The following is a 7,093-nucleotide window of genomic DNA, read 5'->3' as shown; positions in this document are numbered from 1 at the left end:
CTGTACTCAGCCTTCTGGTTTGTCTTTCCAAAATGCATCACCTCACACTTGTCCGGATTGAACTCCGTCTGCCATTTTTCTGCCCAACTCTGCAGCCTATCCACAGACGAGTCTTGCTTTTCTATATCCCTGGACCACTTGAAATGGACGCCATCGTTGCATTTGCCTTCCTCAAGCGGCAAGTGAACCTTGAGGGAATCCTGCAGCAGGACTCCCCAATCTATTTGCGCCTCAAGATTTTTTGATGCCGCCCCCTCCGCCCGTCCGCAGTCCCAGCCCTGGCCGGGAGGGGTCGCCGCTGCGCCGGGTCTTTCGCGGGACGGGACGGCGGGAGAGGAGGGCCCCGTTTACGGATCGGCCCCACTCCTGCCCCCTCCCACCCAACCCGTCCCTCACCCGCACATCCGAGAGGGAGGGGCCGACCTCCGGGAGGGAAAAAAAACATCGGGCACAGGGAGAGGGAGGAAGAAATAGAGAGGCAGCGAGAGAGAACAAGGACAAACAAGTTTACGAGAGAGTCAGTGTCGACACTGAAAAGATAACAGGTAGATCGGGAATCGGCGAGGAGCGCAGGGGAGGGAGGAGAGACGGAGGGGTAGGGGAGCGAGGGGGTAGACGGGGGGTGTAGGGGATAACGGAGACGGGGAGGGAGGGGGATACTAGACGGGGAGGGGTGTAGGGGAGGGAGGGGGTGATGGAGACTGGGAGGGAGCGTGGGGGGGGGGTGTTTGCCATAGAGACCCTCACTCACTCCCCCTCCCTTCCAACAGGACCGAGGAAGCGATGTCCTCCGCCGAGACACCATCCCACCGGACCCTGGTTTTGACCGAGGAGAGGTCTCCAAATCCCGGGACCCTCGCTCAGACGCACAGCCGGTGGGTCGGTGCCGAGAGCCTGCTGCAAGGCGAGGCCAAAGCTCTGGGTGTGAGTATGTGAGAGAGCTCCCCCCCACACCCCCCCCCCGCCTTCCCCTTCGGTCCCGCCTGGCTCTCTCCCCGCCCCCCGCCCCCCGTGTCCCGCTCCATCCGGCCTCCCTCCTCCAAGCTGGTCTTCCCCGTCTGACGCAGTTGCCTCTCCCGTCTCCACAGGTGGTGCAGGTGCTGGTGGGAGCCGTTCAGCTGGGGGTGGGGGTCCCGCTGACCCTCTCGGTCCCCTCCACCTCCGCCCGCCTCCGGTCGTTCTTCCTGCTGGGCGCCGCGGTGAGTCCTGGCTGGCACGCTCCCTCGCCGACGCGGGCCCCCTCCTTCCCCGGGCAGGAGCGCTCCCTCACCCCTCGCCGACGCGGGCCCCCTCCTTCCCCGAGCAGGAGCGCTCCCTCCTTCCCCGGACAGGAGCGCTCCCTCACTCCTCGCCGACGCGGGCTCCCTCCTTCCCCGGGCAGGAGCGCTCCCACACCCCTCGCCGACGCGGGCCCCCTCCTTCCCCGAGCAGGAGCGCTCCCTCCTTCCCCGGACAGGAGCGCTCCCTCACCCCTCGCCGACGCGGGCTCCCTCCTTCCCCTGGCAGGAGCGCTCCCTCACCCTTCGCCGACGCGGGCTCCCTACTTCCCCGGGCAGGAGCGCTCGCTCACCCCTCGCCAACGCGGGCCCTCTCCTTCCCCGGGCAGGAGCGCTCACTCACCCCTCGCCGACGCGGGTCCCCTCCTTCCCCGGGCAGGAGCGCTCCCTCACCCCTCGCCGACGCGGGCCCCCTCCTTCCCAAGACAGGAACGCTCACTCACCCCTCGCCGACTTGGGCCCCCTCCTTCCCCGGGCAGGAGCGCTCCCTCACCCCTCGCCGACGCGGGACCCCTCCTTCCCCGGACAGGAGCGCTCCCTCACCCCTCGGCGACGCGGGCCCCCTTCCCCCGGCAGGAGCGCTCCCTCAACCCTTCGCCGACGCGGGCTCCCTCCTTCCCCCGGCAGGAGCGCTCCCTCACCCCTCGCCGACGCGGGCCCCCTTCCCCGGGCAGGAGCGCTCCCTCACCCCTCGCCGACGCGGGCCCCCTCCTTCCCCGGGCAGGAGCGCTCCCTCACCCCTCGCCGGCGCGGGCCCCCTTCCCCGGACAGGAGCGCTCCCTCACCCCTCGCCGACGCGGGCCCCCTCCTTCCCCGGGCAGGAGCGCTCGCTCACCCCTCGCCGACGCGGGCTCCATCCTTCCCCGGGCAGGAGCGCTCCCTCACCCCTCGCCGATGTGGGCTCCTTCCTTCCCCGGGCAGGAGCGCTCCCTCACCCCTCGCCGACGCGGGCCCCCTCCTTCCCCGAGCAGGAGCGCTCCCTCACTCCTCGCCGACGCGGGCCCTCTCCTTCCCCGGACAGGAGCGCTCCCTCACCCCTCGCCGACGCGGGCCCCCTCCTTCCCCGGGCAGGAGCGCTCGCTCACTCCTCGCCGACGCGGGCTCCATCCTTCCCCGGGCAGGAGCGCTCCCTCACCCCTCGCCGATGTGGGCTCCTTCCTTCCCCGGGCAGGAGCGCTCCCTCACCCCTCGCCGACGCGGGCCCCCTCCTTCATCGGGCAGGAGGGCTCCCTCACCCCTCGCCGACGCGGGCTCCCTCCTTCCCCGGGCAGGAGGGCTCCCTCACCCCTCGCCGACGCGGGCTCCCTCCTTCCCCGGACAGGAGCGCTCCCTCACCCCACGCCGACGCGGGCTCCCTCCTTCCCCGGACAGGAGCGCTCCCTCACCCCTCGCCGACGCGGGCTCCCTCCTTCCCCGGGCAGGAGGGCTCCCTCACCCCTCGCCGACGCGGGCTCCCTCCTTCCCCGGGCAGGAGCGCTCCCTCACCCCTCGCCGACGCGGGCTCCCTCCTTCCCCGGGCAGGAGCGCTCCCTCACCCCTCGCCGACGCGGGCTCCCTCACCCCTCGCCGACGCGGGCCCCCTCCTTCCCCGGACAGGAGCGCTCACTCACCCCTCGCCGACGCGGGCCCCCTCCTTCCCCGGGCAGGAGCGCTCCCTCACCCCTCGCCGACGCGGGACCCCTCCTTCCCCGGACAGGAGCGCTCCCTCACCCCTCGCCGACGCGGGCCCCTTCCCCTGGCAGGAGCGCTCGCTCACCCCTCGCCGACGCGGGCCCCCTTCCCCCGGCAGGAGCGCTCCCTCACCCCTCGCCGACGCGGGCTCCCTCCTTCCCCGGGCAGGAGGGCTCCCTCACCCCTCGCCGACGCGGGCTCCCTCCTTCCCCGGACAGGAGCGCTCCCTCACCCCTCGCCGACGCGGGCCCCCTCCTTCCCCGGGCAGGAGCGCTCGCTCACCCCTCGCCGACGCGGGCCCCCTTCCCCCGGCAGGAGCGCTCCCTCACCCCTCGCCGACGCGGGACCCCTCCTTCCCCGGACAGGAGCGCTCCCTCACCCCTCGCCGACGCGGGCTCCCTCCTTCCCCGGGCAGGAGGGCTCCCTCACCCCTCGCCGACGCGGGCTCCCTCCTTCCCCGGGCAGGTGCGCTCCCTCACCTCTCGCCGACGCGGGCTCCCTCCTTCCCCGGGCAGGAGGGCTCCCTCACCCCTCGCCGACGCGGGCTCCCTCCTTCCCCGGACAGGAGCGCTCCCTCACCCCTCGCCGACGCGGTCTCCCTCCTTCCCCGGGCAGGAGGGCTCCCTCACCCCTCGCCGACGCGGGCTCCCTCCTTCCCCGGGCAGGAGCGCTCCCTCACCCCTCGCCGACGCGGGCTCCCTCCTTCCCCGGGCAGGAGGGCTCCCTCACCCCTCGCCGACGCGGGCTCCCTCCTTCCCCGGGCAGGAGCGCTCCCTCACCCCTCGCCGACGCGGGCTCCCTCCTTCCCCGGGCAGGAGCGCTCCCTCACCCCTCGCCGACGCGGGCTCCCTCCTTCCCCGGGCAGGAGCGCTCCCTCACCCCTCGCCGACGCGGGCTCCCTCCTTCCCCGGGCAGGAGCGCCCCCTCACCCCTCGCCGACGCGGGCCCCCTTCTTCCCCGGGCAGGAGCGCTCCCTCACCCCTCGCCGACGCGGGCCCCCTCCTTCCCCGGGCAGGAGCGCCCCCTCACCCCTCGCCGACGCGGGCCCCCTTCTTCCCCGGGCAGGAGCGCTCCCTCACCCCTCGCCGACGCGGGCCCCCTCCTTCCCCGGGCAGGAGCGCTCCCTCACCCCTCGCCGACGCGGGCCCCCTTCCCCGGACAGGAGCGCTCCCTCACCCCTCGCCGACGCGGGCCCCCTCCTTCCCCGGGCAGGAGCGCTCGCTCACCCCTCGCCGACGCGGGCTCCATCCTTCCCCGGGCAGGAGCGCTCCCTCACCCCTCGCCGATGTGGGCTCCTTCCTTCCCCGGGCAGGAGCGCTCCCACACCCCTCGCCGACGCGGGCCCCCTCCTTCCCCGAGCAGGAGCGCTCCCTCACTCCTCGCCGACGCGGGCCCCCTCCTTCCCCGGACAGGAGCGCTCCCTCACCCCTCGCCGACGCGGGCCCCCTCCTTCCCCGGGCAGGAGCGCTCGCTCACTCCTCGCCGACGCGGGCTCCATCCTTCCCCGGGCAGGAGCGCTCCCTCACCCCTCGCCGATGTGGGCTCCTTCCTTCCCCGGGCAGGAGCGCTCCCTCACCCCTCGCCGACGCGGGCCCCCTCCTTCATCGGGCAGGAGGGCTCCCTCACCCCTCGCCGACGCGGGCTCCCTCCTTCCCCGGGCAGGAGGGCTCCCTCACCCCTCGCCGACGCGGGCTCCCTCCTTCCCCGGACAGGAGCGCTCCCTCACCCCTCGCCGACGCGGGCTCCCTCCTTCCCCGGGCAGGAGGGCTCCCTCACCCCTCGCCGACGCGGGCTCCCTCCTTCCCCGGGCAGGAGCGCTCCCTCACCCCTCGCCGACGCGGGCTACCTCACCCCTCGCCGACGCGGGCCCCCTCCTTCCCCGGACAGGAGCGCTCACTCACCCCTCGCCGACGCGGGCCCCCTCCTTCCCCGGGCAGGAGCGCTCCCTCACCCCTCGCCGACGCGGGACCCCCTCCTTCCCCGGACAGGAGCGCTCCCTCACCCCTCGCCGACGCGGGCCCCTTCCCCTGGCAGGAGCGCTCGCTCACCCCTCGCCGACGCGGGCCCCCTTCCCCCGGCAGGAGCGCTCCCTCACCCCTCGCCGACGCGGGACCCCTCCTTCCCCGGACAGGAGCGCTCCCTCACCCCTCGCCGACGCGGGCTCCCTCCTTCCCCGGGCAGGAGGGCTCCCTCACCCCTCGCCGACGCGGGCTCCCTCCTTCCCCGGACAGGAGCGCTCCCTCACCTCTCGCCGACGCGGGCTCCCTCCTTCCCCGGGCAGGAGGGCTCCCTCACCCCTCGCCGACGCGGGCTCCCTCCTTCCCCGGACAGGAGCGCTCCCTCACCCCTCGCCGACGCGGTCTCCCTCCTTCCCCGGGCAGGAGGGCTCCCTCACCCCTCGCCGACGCGGGCTCCCTCCTTCCCCGGGCAGGAGCGCTCCCTCACCCCTCGCCGACGCGGGCTCCCTCCTTCCCCGGGCAGGAGCGCTCCCTCACCCCTCGCCGACGCGGGCTCCCTCCTTCCCCGGGCAGGAGGGCTCCCTCACCCCTCGCCGACGCGGGCCCCCTCCTTCCCCGGACAGGAGCGCTCACTCACCCCTCGCCGACGCGGGCCCCCTCCTTCCCCGGGCAGGAGCGCTCCCTCACCCCTCGCCGACGCGGGACCCCTCCTTCCCCGGACAGGAGCGCTCCCTCACCCCTCGCCGACGCGGGCCCCTTCCCCTGGCAGGAGCGCTCGCTCACCCCTCGCCGACGCGGGCCCCCTTCCCCCGGCAGGAGCGCTCCCTCACCCCTCGCCGACGCGGGACCCTTCCCCCGGCAGGAGCGCTCCCTCACCCCTTCGCCGACGCGGGCTCCCTCCTTCCCCGGGCAGGAGCGCTCCCTCACCCCTCGCCGACGCGGGCTCCCTCCTTCCCCGGGCAGGAGCGCTCCCTCACCCCTCGCCGACGCGGGCTCCCTCCTTCCCCGGGCAGGAGCGCTCCCTCACCCCTCGCCGACGCGGGCCCCCTTCTTCCCCGGGCAGGAGGGCTCCCTCACCCCTCGCCGACGCGGGCCCCCTCCTTCCCCGGGCAGGAGGGCTCCCTCACCCCTCGCCGACGCGGGCCCCCTCCTTCCCCGGGCAGGAGCGCTCCCTCACCCCTCGCCGACGCGGGCTCCCTCCTTCCCCGGACAGGAGCGCTCCCTCACCCCTCGCCGACGCGAGCTCCCTTCTTCCCCGGACTGGAGCGCTCCCTCAACCCTCGTCTACGCGGGCTCCCTCCTTCCCCGGGCAGGAGCGCTCCCTCACCCCTCGCCGACGCGGGCCCCCTTCCCCGGGCAGGAGGGCACCCTCACCCCTCGCCGACGCGGGCTCCCTCCTTCCCCTGACAGGAGCGCTCCCTCACCCATCGCCGACGCGGGCCCCTTCCCCGGGCAGGAGCGTTCCCTCACCCCTCGCCGACGCGGGCCCCCTTCCCCGGACAGGAGCGCTCCCTCACCCATCGCCGACGCGGGCCCCTTCCCCGGACAGGAGCGCTCCCTCACCCATCGCCGACGCGGGCCCCTTCCCCGGGCAGGAGCGCTCCCTCACCCCTCGCCGACGCGGGCCCCTTCCCCGGACAGGAGCGCTCCCTCATCCCTCGCCGACGCGGGCCCCCTCCTTCCCCGGGCAGGAGCGCTCCCTCACCCCTCACCGACGCGGGCTCCCTCCTTCCTCAGGCAGGAGCGCTCCCTCACCCCTCGCCGACGCGGGCTCCCTCCTTCATCGGGCAGGAGCGCTCCCACACCCCTCGCCGACGCGGGCCCCCTCCTTCCCCGGGCAGGAGCGCTCCCTCACCCCTCGCCGACGCGGGCCCCTTCCCCGGACAGGAGCGCTCCCTCATCCCTCGCCGACGCGGGCCCCCTCCTTCCCCGGGCAGGAGCGCTCCCTCACCCCTCACCGACGCGGGCTCCCTCCTTCCTCAGGCAGGAGCGCTCCCTCACCCCTCGCCGACGCGGGCTCCCTCCTTCATCGGGCAGGAGCGCTCCCACACCCCTCGCCGACGCGGGCCCCCTCCTTCCCCGGGCAGGAGCGCTCCCTCACCCCTCGCCGACGCGGGCTCCCTCCTTCCTCAGGCAGGAGCGCTCCCTCATCCCTCGCCGACTCGGGCTCCCTCCTTCCTCAGGCAG

General features: G+C 74.8%; 1 long non-coding RNA gene across 1 annotated transcript; it reads left to right on the top strand.

The window, feature by feature from the left end:
• The first annotated feature begins 417 nt into the window (after positions 1–417).
• Positions 418–1,199, top strand: LOC140723644 (uncharacterized). The gene is made up of 3 exons (XR_012097940.1): positions 418–545; positions 771–924; positions 1,089–1,199. It is a non-coding gene; the product is annotated as an uncharacterized lncRNA (long non-coding RNA).
• The last annotated feature ends 5,894 nt before the right edge of the window (positions 1,200–7,093 follow it).

This window comes from Hemitrygon akajei, unplaced genomic scaffold (assembly GCF_048418815.1).
Source record: "Hemitrygon akajei unplaced genomic scaffold, sHemAka1.3 Scf000122, whole genome shotgun sequence".
NCBI classification, from domain to species: domain Eukaryota; kingdom Metazoa; phylum Chordata; class Chondrichthyes; order Myliobatiformes; family Dasyatidae; genus Hemitrygon; species Hemitrygon akajei.
Note: the sequence above shows the minus strand (reverse complement) of the source record. Positions and strands in the feature narration are given on the sequence as shown.